Source organism: Priapulus caudatus, unplaced genomic scaffold, assembly GCF_000485595.1.
Source record: "Priapulus caudatus unplaced genomic scaffold, Priapulus_caudatus-5.0.1 Scaffold17, whole genome shotgun sequence".
In the NCBI taxonomy this organism is placed as follows: domain Eukaryota; kingdom Metazoa; phylum Priapulida; class Priapulimorpha; order Priapulimorphida; family Priapulidae; genus Priapulus; species Priapulus caudatus.
Genome location: NW_014577078.1, coordinates 1,536,678 through 1,547,710, shown reverse-complemented (window position 1 = coordinate 1,547,710; position 11,033 = coordinate 1,536,678). Strand labels below are relative to the sequence as shown.

Genomic DNA, 11,033 nt, shown 5'->3' with positions numbered 1-11,033 from the left:
TACGGTCTACATTTTTCATGGGTATATATATCCCTCATAGATGAGACGTCGTGCAACATGTTTACGCTCCACTTGGCACAGGATATGAATAGAAAGAACCAAAAGCCGACGAAGGAGGCTGAGCGAGGGACATGGGAGGCAAGGGGAAGGACGCGAGAGCATAAAGTAGGTGTTTTGTACCTTACATGCTAGGGCGTTTTCCTAATTATAAACACAGGTCTATGGATAAAAGTTAATTAGGAAAATCTATGCTGAGATACCCCCTAACCATTTTAAATGCATATTCATCACAAAATATAACTCCTCTGGTGAGATATTGCGCATGCGCTAACACACTAACGTAGCCAGATTGTGTACTGGTTGGTATGCGCAACCGGGACCTTACATGCAAGGTCTTCCTCCTATTTCTTAAATAATGTCTACTGATAGAATGTTATCATATAAATCTATGCTAGGATAACTCCTCTTCATTTTAAATGCATAATCTTTGCAAAATACGATTTCTCTCGGGAGATATCGCGCATGCGCGCGCACCGTGTTAGGCGTGCAGTGCCGTCTGAGGAAAACTTCATAATATAGCTTGCTGCGGGAGAGGGATGGGAGACTAAGGAAAGGCGGCATGGAAGATAGCTGGGGCGTAGAAGACGAAGGAGGCTGAGCGAGGGACACGGGAGGCAAGGGGAAGGACGCGAGGCATAAAGTAGGTGTTTTGTACCTTACATGCTAGGGCGTTCTCTAATTATAACACAGGTCTATTGATAAAAGTTAATTAGGCGAAATCTATGCTGAGATACCCCTAACAAATTTTAAATGCATATTCATCACAAAATATAACTCCTCTGGTGAGATATTGCACATGCGCTAACACACTAACGTCGCCAGATTGTGTACTGGCTGGTATACGCAGCAGGGACCTTACATGCAAGGTCTTCCTCTTATTTCTTAAATAATGTCTACTGATGAAATGTTATTATATAAATCTATGCTAGGATAACTGCTCTTTATTTTAAATGCATAATCTTTGCAAAATACGATTTCTCTTTCGGAGATATTGCGCATGCGCGCATACCGTTTTAAGCGTGCTGTGCCGTCTGAGGTAAACTTCATAATATAGCTTGCTGAGGGAGAGAGGGGATGGGAGACTGATAAAAGGCTGCAGGGAAGATAGCTGAGGGCGGTAGAAGAAGAAGGAGGCTGAGCGAGGGACAGGGGAGTTAAGGGGAAGGACGCGAGGGCATAAAGTAGGTGTTTTGTACCCTACATGCTAGGGCGTTCTCCTAATTATAAACACAGGTCTACTGATAAAGGTTTATTAAAGAAATCTATGCTGAGATACCCCTAACCATTTTAAATGCATATTTATCACAAAATATAACTCATCTGGTGAGATATTTCGCATGCGCTAACACACTAACGTAGCCAGATTGTGTACTGGCTGGTATACGCAGCCGCCGGACCTTACATGCCAAGGGCTTCTCCTATTTCTTAAATAATATTTACTGACTGGAATGTTAATATAAATCTATGCTAGGATAACTCTTTCTCATATTTTAAATACATTAATCTTTGCAAAATACGATTTCTCTCGAGAGATATTGCGCATGCGCGCGCACCGTGTTAGGCGTGCAGTGCCCGTCTGAGGAAAACTTCCATAATATAGCTTGCTGCGCAGCGAGAAGGGATGGGAGACTGAGGAAAGGCGGCATGGAAGATAGCTGGGCGGTAGACGATAGAAGGAGGCTGAGCGACGGGACAGGGGAGGCAAGGGGAAGGACGCGAGCGCATAAAGTAAGGTGTTACGTACCCTTACATGCTAGGGCGCTCTCCTAAATTATAAACACAGGTCTACCGATAAAAATTTATTATGGAAAATTCTATGCTGAGATACCCCTAACCATTTTAAATGCATATTCTTCACAAAAATATAACTCTCTAGTGATATTATTGCGCATGCCGCTAACACACTAACGTAGCCAGATGGTGTACTGGCTGGTATACGCAGCCGGGACCTTACATGTAAGCGGCTTCTCCTATTTCTTAAATAATGTCTACAGATGGAATGTTATCATATAAATCTATGCTAGGATACCTCCTCTTTATTTTAAATGATTAATCTTTGCAATAATACGAGTTCTCTCGGGAGTATTGCGCATGCGTGCGCACCGTTTAGGCGTGCTGTGCCGTCTGAGGCAAACTTCATAATATAGCTTGCTGAGGAGGAGAGGGGATGGAAGACTGAAGAAAGGCGGCAGGGAAGATTGCTGGGGCGGTAGAAGACTACGGAGGCTGAGCAGCGAGGGACAGGGAAGGCAAGGGGAAGACGCCGAAGGCATTAAAGTAATGTGTTTTGTACCTTACATGCTAGGGCACTCTCCTAATTATAAACACAGAGTCTACAATAAAAGTTTATTAGGAAATCTATGCCTGAGATTCCCCTACGCGTTTTTAAATGCATATCAACATCAAAATATAACTCCTCCTGGTGATATATTGCGCATGCGCTAACACACCAACGTAGCCAGATTGTGTACTGCGTGGTATACGCAGCTTGGACCTTACATGCAAGGTCTTCCCCCTATTTCTTTAAATGATATCTACAATAGAATGTTATCATATAAATCTATGTTAGGGATACTTCCTCTTCATTTTAATGCATAATCTTTTGCAAATACGATTTCTCTCGTGAGATATTGCACATGCGCGCGCAACGTGTTCGGCGTGCAGTGCCGTCTGAGGCAAACTTTATAATATAGCTTGCTGAGGGGAGAGGGAATGGGAGACTGAGAAATGCGTAGGAAGATAGCTGGGGCGATAAAGAAGAAGGAGGCGAGGCGCAGGGACAGGGAGGCAAGGGAAAGGGGCGTGAGGGGCATAAAGTAGGTGTTTGTGTCCCTACATGCTAGGCGCGCTCTCTAATTATAAACGCAGGTCTACCGATAAATGTTTATTAGGGAAATCTATACTGAGAAACCCCCTAACCATTTTAAAGGCATATTCATCACAAAATATAACTCCTCTGATGAGATATTGCGCATGCGCTACACACTAACGTAGCCAGATTTGTGTGCTGACGCTGGTATACGCGAGGATATCTGTCGCCTGCGTTGTGATGCCTGGTACACGTTATCCGATATAATATTATATTCTGCGTACTGGCTGTGTTGAATTGCTCGAAACCATTGCCTAATATATTATCAAGAAACATATTAAACCAGCTGATGTTTTTTGCCAGTATTATTATTGAATCGCAGTTGTGCCAGACTCTTTAAATATATGTAAGCAATGTAACATGTAAATGTTAACCGAAGGAGTCGTTATTAGTGTCGGTGAACGTCAATAAATGCCCCTAGTTTTCTGAGGGCTGCTAGTGCGCACGTATGGATACGATATCGCTTGCGTCTGCAATCTGTTTAAATAGCGCGACTTAATCCGCTTGCTTGACGCAGCAGTAGCGGTAGTAGTGGTGGCAGCAACCGTATTAGCAGCCGTAGAAGAAGCAGGAAAAGGAGCAGCAGCAGCAGCAGCAGCGAGAGGAGGAAGAGGAGGAGGAGGAGGAGGAGGAGGAGGAGGAGGAGGGGGAGAGGAGGAGGAGGAGGCAGGAGAGGAGGAGAGGAGGAGGAGGAGGAGGAGGAGGAGGAGGAGGAGGAGGAGGAGGAGGAGAGGAGTAGGAGTAGATGAGGATGAGCGAGAAGCTGGAGAAGGAGCAGCAGTAGGAGGAGGAAGAGGATGAGGAGACGCAGGAGCAGCAGTAGGAAGAGCAGAAGCAAGAGAAGCCAGCAACAGCAGCAACAGCGGTATACGGAGCAGAAGCAGCGGGTGGTGGTGGTTGTAGCATATCGGCACGTACAGCGCCACGATGCTAGCACACGCCTTTCCATCCCACAGTGTAGCTCTCTTTCTCTCTCTCTCTCTCTCTCTCTCTCTCTCTCTCTCTCTCTCTCTCTCTCTGTGTCTACAAACTTTGCTTGTTGTCTGTGGTGCTCGCAGTCCTAACGTCATCGCTCGCGGGACGGCTGATCACGGGGTGGACATGGCAGCAAGCAGAATGCCGAACATCACGCGCTAGGTATGCGAACGTCGGTATCGTTAACGGTTAGTTCACCTAATCGACCGGAAATGTACATGTCATGTGTTCTTACAAGGCGAATATAATGTGTGAATACGCGGCAAGATATGGATGATTTCGACACGCATAAATTGATTATGATGTCAATGATCTGTGCGTAATCTTCACTGCTTTGTGAAACCTTTGTGTGTCAAAATGTAGGTATATCTGTCTGTTTTTGTTCCGTATCGCCATGTTTATATATATATATATACGCATTCAAATGCACATCCACATGCAAGCAGGCGTATTAGTTGGGCTGATATAAATTGCTTGAACGCTTTTATTTTTACGAATGCAACAGTTTGCATAATCTCTGACAATAATACCAGTATTCGATGACAGCATAATCAAAATGCCGTAATATTAGCGAATGTGACTTATATAGGTCTATACCTTAACAACGTATGTAGGCGCTATTGATATAATGATAATTATGTTCAAGATAAGAACTTTCTATTCATTTAGGTCCTCATCTTAAAATGTAATTTGTATGATGACTATTTAGCAATGTACATCTGCACGAGTATCCTGAGTTTTAGAAAAGGAACTAATTGCGATTAAGTGAGTAGATAAGCTGTTTTGTGGCTAAATTGGTCTGCTATCACATCAATGAATATAATATGTTCCTGGGTAGTATTTATATAAGCGCCCTTGACCGAGAAATAGCTCGAATTACTGATTTATTAGCGTGAAGGTTTATATATTAGATATCATTGTCTCGGGAAAGTTGTCTGGTCTGATTTTGACAAGAATGATCCATTTGTATTGAACACAGCGTAAATGTTCCAGATGAACATTGTTACTGATATTGATAACCATAATATTTAGAAAGCAGGCAGGGGCGACACTCTGCGGATTTTTGTAATCGCGCGTATTACATGTCATACTAATAAACTCTTATCACGTGTTTCAATTAAGTAGTATGGTAGCGAGAAACGGCAAAGCGGGACGCGAAACCGTCAGGGCGTAAACGTTGAATGGTTGGGACAACTGTTATCAGAATCGCAAACTGCTATCTCTGAATAAGCAATTGGCAACGTGAATAGAATTTCGCCCGAAATAACGCACTCCTTCCCAGAACATTTCAATGGCGATGTGTTCCGAGTTTGTTATGGATATAAGGAGAGGCGGCTATAGACTGCCATGCGGTCCTAAATGGATTTTCAATATCGGACTTCCCTGCGTTTTGTTCGCCCGCAAGGTATCGTACGTTGATGGCCGTCTGCTTTCATCGATCAATCTAAACGATGAAGAGATTTTTTAATCGGACCGATTTTTGGGTAGGTGTGCGACGGCCTTAAGCACCCCTGCGACTGCCAGCGACGCTCAGCGACTGGAAAATTGTCAGTCGCAGCGAGTCGCACATGTTCTACTTTTGCGACGCGACGTGACTAGTTCCAGCAACTTCCACCGGTCGCAAGCATTGTATTTCATGGTTACTACCCGACATAAGCTGCCTTGCGATCTCTACGACGAGATTCGTATGCATAATGAACAATGCATGCGAAAAAAACAATCAGTGCATACAGTCATAATATACACAAGTTACACAACATGCACACAGTAACGAGTCATGTAAATTAACTCATTTAGTTGCGCGATCTATAGGCGATCGTAGCTCTAGAACTATAGCCCTCCGCTCCGCCGCAGGCGAGACTCCTGCGGCGGAGCGAAGGGCTATAGTTCTAGAGCTAAGGCGATCGTTGCTTTGACCCAAGCACCTTCTGCGACTGCCTGCGACTGGCCGCAGGCAGTCGCTGTCAGTCGCGTCGCCGTCGACCTAAGCACTCAGTTGCAGTGAGATGCAGTGCGTCGCGTCGCGTCGCATTCAATCGCAACCCGACCTAACGCTGGCTTTACACTAGTGCCAGCTTGTTCAGATGTGTTTATTCGACACATCAAAGAAAGAACTTTATCCACCACTATCAAGTTTAAAAATTAGGCCAAGCAATACATGGTGTTCACCAAGTACACCATTTTTAATGACAAATGCTGAAACATCATGCGACAGAAAAACGCGCACAGAGATGCGGCAGTTCAGAGATGCGGCAGAAAATGAAAGACCAATTACTTTATAAATACATATATATATATATTTCATGTGTACATAATATGTATAATATATATTATACATATATATATATATATACTGCAGGGTGCAAAATTAACGGGAGTCCGGAGTCAAATACTCCCTGATTTACTGTCGGACTCCCTGATTTGACATATGCAGGAGTCCGTGTGACTCCCTGAAAATTCTGCCATTCTAACTAGTTCGTACCAAAGCACGGCCTCGCGGAATTACCGTATTTTTCCAGTAAAATTTGGCAGACGTGCAATTGCATAAATGTTAAAAATAAGCACATGCATCTTTAATTTTGAACTTCAGACTGCGGACTCCCTCATTTTGCTGCGGACTCCCTCTTTTTGAGGGTAGGAAGTCTGTTGGACTCCCGTGAGTCTGTTGAACTCCCGTGTTCAAAAGTTAATTTCTACCCCTGATACTGTATTAGAAATGTCAAGGGTGATTGAACTATGAGACATGTGTGAACAACATTAGCGTGAGAATACATTAATTATATCATAACACAGTGAACATTTAACCTGTATGTTTTACAGATTAGATCAGTGGAATAGATCAGAATGAGCAGGATCTCATTTTATACCTCTATACCTGCGTCTTCAGATGGAAATGGCGCTGGCAACATTAAGGTTAGCTTTAAATGGGCAGCCTTAGGTGAAGCCAACACGTTACTGCAGCTGAGAGGGTCTATGCCCCCCAGGGTACTGCCGGAACGTACCCTGGGTACGGTCCGGTATACCGGAACGTACCCGGCCTGGTACTATCTAATATGCCAGACCGTACCTCGCCTACTCCACTATTAGACGAGTCTAGGGAGTCGCCTACGCCTACTACTCCCTAACCCTAACCCTAACCATATCAGATAGTTACCAGGGTACGTTCCGGTACACCGGACCGTACCCAGGATACGTTCCGGTACACCGGACCGTACCCAGGATACGTTCCGGCAGTAACCTGGAGGACATAGACCCTATGAGCGTTACTGCATGTATGATGCAATGTATTGGCAAAAATAGAACATGTTTTAATCTCCCACCTAGTTGCCATCGACCAGTTGCTCACACGACTTTTGAGTTTATTACACTCCCGATTTTTGGTTGTATAGTTGAGAAGTTGGTCAATTCGCCAATTTGCGGGCAAGCAGTACATGTATTTATAGAAACAGAAAGACAAACTTTGTCTGTCTACTTTACCAAAGCAGGGCTGCCAATATCTCAAACACAGCAACAAAATGCTGAGATATCTCAAGCATGAATATCTCTTCATGAATAAAACGCTGAAATATCTCACGCACAGCAAAAAAATCTTACAATATCTGAAAACAGTCACTTTAGTATGCACCAAATTGCACAAATTGAAGTTATAAAATGCAAACGCTTCCTACCGTGGGAGGTGGGAAATCCCCCACCCACACCTCCCCCCCCCCGCTCGGTCGCTTCGCTCCCTCGCATCTCACTCACACCCATCACCCAATGTTGGCAGCCCTGCCAAAGTTATGTTAACTCTGTAACTGTTCTGTTGCCTAAGATATTTCCATGATATATGAATTCCTTAATTGCACACTATCACTGTTAACCTACTTATGATAGTGTCACCGATACCATAATTCCAACATCATTGAATTGAACATGGAATGGAAGAAACGAAGTTAACTTAAATGGATCTTTTAATAATAAAGACAATACATGTTGACAGAAATAATAAGGCTTGGATGATCAAGTGCTAGGAAGAGGCTTCAAGGGAATACCAATCACTTTCACTTTAGCATATTTTGGTTATTTATCTATGTATATTCCTCATACAGAGATTTCTTGAGAGAGTGAGGATGCTAGGAATGTCGTGTCACGACTGTCACAAGTTACGTAAACTTAATTAATGTTTACTTACTCATGATACTTAATTTGTAATTTCATCATTTTTTATTTACAAGGTTAGTTTGCATAGGTGCAATGGTTTGCATAGACTAAAAGCAACAACTTAGTTTGCTTGCAACAATTTACTCCACCATGCAGCATTCCATAATATAGTAAAGTTAGGATTGAGCGATGCTGTTTTTTTTTAGGTCTTTTATTAATCAGGCTTCTATTCATTGATTTAACAATTAGTGCCCTTATTGCACTACTATTTCGTGTTCTGCTATGCTAACATAATTTCATGCTAATTCATGATATATATGTTACGATTATTATTTATGGTACGTTATAGTTTACTCTATATCACATTTCATTACGTTCACCATTGCATTCTACACATTTCTGAACGCTGTACAATCTGTCTGTACTGTCTCTATTATATTACTCGTTCAGGTCATGGTAATTATGTGATCAGGTCTATACAAACTCGGCTATTGCATATGGGTTTTATACTATGCTTTATAAGCCATGCATGTTGAAGGGTATGCGCCAGCCCGAGGCACCAGCCTAAAAACTCATTGTTGTACTACTGTATAATTGAAGTAGCATTTAATTCTTATTCTCTACATTAATTCTTCTAAAACATAAACACGTATTTTGATAGCAAAAGTAACCCAAGCAATGCAGGTTTTCCACTATAGTATTTCGTAAATGGAGATAATTGCAGGATAGATCGACGAACACGTACTGTGATACACAGACAGACAGGATTACCAAAGCAGACCTGATCTCATTGAAACAGTCACAAGCACTTGGAACGTCTCAATAAAAATAAATAATGGTAAATAAACACGAAATGTATTTACTACCAAAGTCTTAATGTTTCTCTATTCTATTTCGCCTATAATCACCTGTAAATGCTGGTCAAATGCTCATCTGCAACACACAAGTACACCGCACGCTAGCTGCTGCACAGCTATATTATATATACCATAGCAACACATATATATTTGTGTCAGTGCACTGTGCATACGTGTGCAGCAGCTAGCATGCGTCGGCCAGCGTGTGACAGTGTGTAACAGATGAACATTTGGACGGCATTTACAGGAAATTGTCCGCAATTATAGGTGAAAGAGAGTAGAGAAGCATTAAGACTTTGGTAGTAAATACATTTCGTATTTATTTAGCATTATATTTTATTGAAACGCTCCAAGCTAGTGCCTGTGAACGAAAAAAAACTCTGGCTGTGACCACCCTCAGTGCCATTCGGTATAGAAGTAGAAGAAGAAGTAGAAGAAATCAAACTAGCTTCTCCGGCAAAAAGCAGACTATGCCGCCAAACTCCATGTCGGATAACACTTCGGTCTGCCGGAGAATTTAACTATGATTTTCAGCACTGCTTCTACGGCGCCGGAGATCTAACAAGAAAATTTGTTCTTAATTCTCCGGCGGCCGGAGAACTAACGATGGTTTTCACCGCTGCTTCTCCGGCTGCCGGAGAAATAATACCAACCTAAATATATAGTTATATATTTATAGCTATATATTTATGTGTCAGCTATAGTGTGCACTGTCACTGTGCAGCGGCAGCCATGGCGGCAGCCAGCGTTTGTTGCAGATGAGAATTTGGACGGCATTTACAGGAAATTGTCGGCAATAATAGGTGAAAGAGAGTATATAGAAACATTAAGACTTTGGTAGTAAATAGATTTCGTATTTATTTAGCATTATATTTTATTGAAACGCTCCAAGTGCCTGTGAACGCGGCAATCAATGTAGACGAAATACGACGTTCGATGCATGGCTACGAGAAACACGCGATAACACCAGACTTGAGGTCATCTAAACGAACCGATAACGCTATCCTGCAACCGCAACTATAGGCACGATACGTTTTCCCACTACTGACCTTGTATCACTCGATGACGATCCTTTTTGTTCAATTTCGGCAACGGAAATCAGACAAGAGAGAACTCAGGGAATAGATGCCGCAACGAGCTCACGCGACGACTCAATGCCCACAGCTGTAAGTGTGTGCCACAGCCACTGTGTGGGAGCTGTCATGCGCCCTGCACCGATCAATAAGGGGCTCTGGGCGACCGGGCCACCAACCGCCGACTACACGATTTAGTAAAATTAGTTAACGTCATCATGCATCGTCGTCATCATCATAATTATCATAATTATCATCATTCTCATATCCCAACGCCACCGCCGCCACCTACCCAACCACCACCACCATCATCATCATCATCATCGTCAGTATCACATCATCATCATCATCATCATCATCATCATCATCATCGTCATCATCATCATCATCATCATCATCATCGTCATCGTCATCATCATCATAACCATCACCACCACTACCGCCACCACCATCATGATTGGAACAACACCAACATCACCATCGTCGTCATAAATTAAACTACATCAGTTGCATTACCAGCAGCAGCAGCAGCATCAATGCGCTTTGGATGCCGTTGCCAGCACGGTGTCATGCCGCCCGCTTGGCAAATCACCTAGCACAGCATGTTTCTCACGACATGGAACACCGTTAAATTGATCACCTCGCCGCCCATGTTCCGTGACGTTGTTTACAATACCACGTGTAATCGTTGATCACCCAAGGCTTCTTATTTTACTTGACGTGAAATGGCTAATTGGCAACCGTTCAACACGGGCCAAATTATATTTGTCGATTAACCTCTAAATAACAAGACCAACAGCAAAGGGGTAATTTTCTAATCGCGAGCCGAGCATTACCACATTCCGAAAGCTCAAGTAGACCCTATATATATATTATAACATGCTACGATAAGTACACGTCGTGTGAAGCACAAAACACTGATCGATGTTCCTACTGTACCTATACTACTACACTAGCTCGTGGCATGAGGCAACACGTGCACGTAGGTGTAATTGCGGTTAACGCTCCATTAGGAGTGTTCCCAATTTTGATATCATTAATGATTAATGATTAATGATT

General features: G+C 42.9%; 1 protein-coding gene across 1 annotated transcript in view; it reads right to left on the bottom strand.

The window, feature by feature from the left end:
- LOC106810530 (mitogen-activated protein kinase kinase kinase 12-like) overlaps window positions 1-10,039 on the bottom strand; it is a 39,897-nt gene extending 29,858 nt beyond the window's left edge. The window contains exon 1 of the mRNA XM_014813913.1: window positions 9,951-10,039. The gene's annotated coding sequence lies outside the window, so the exon portion shown is untranslated. The remainder of the gene's footprint in view (window positions 1-9,950) is intronic.
- Window positions 10,040-11,033: the final 994 nt, after the last annotated feature.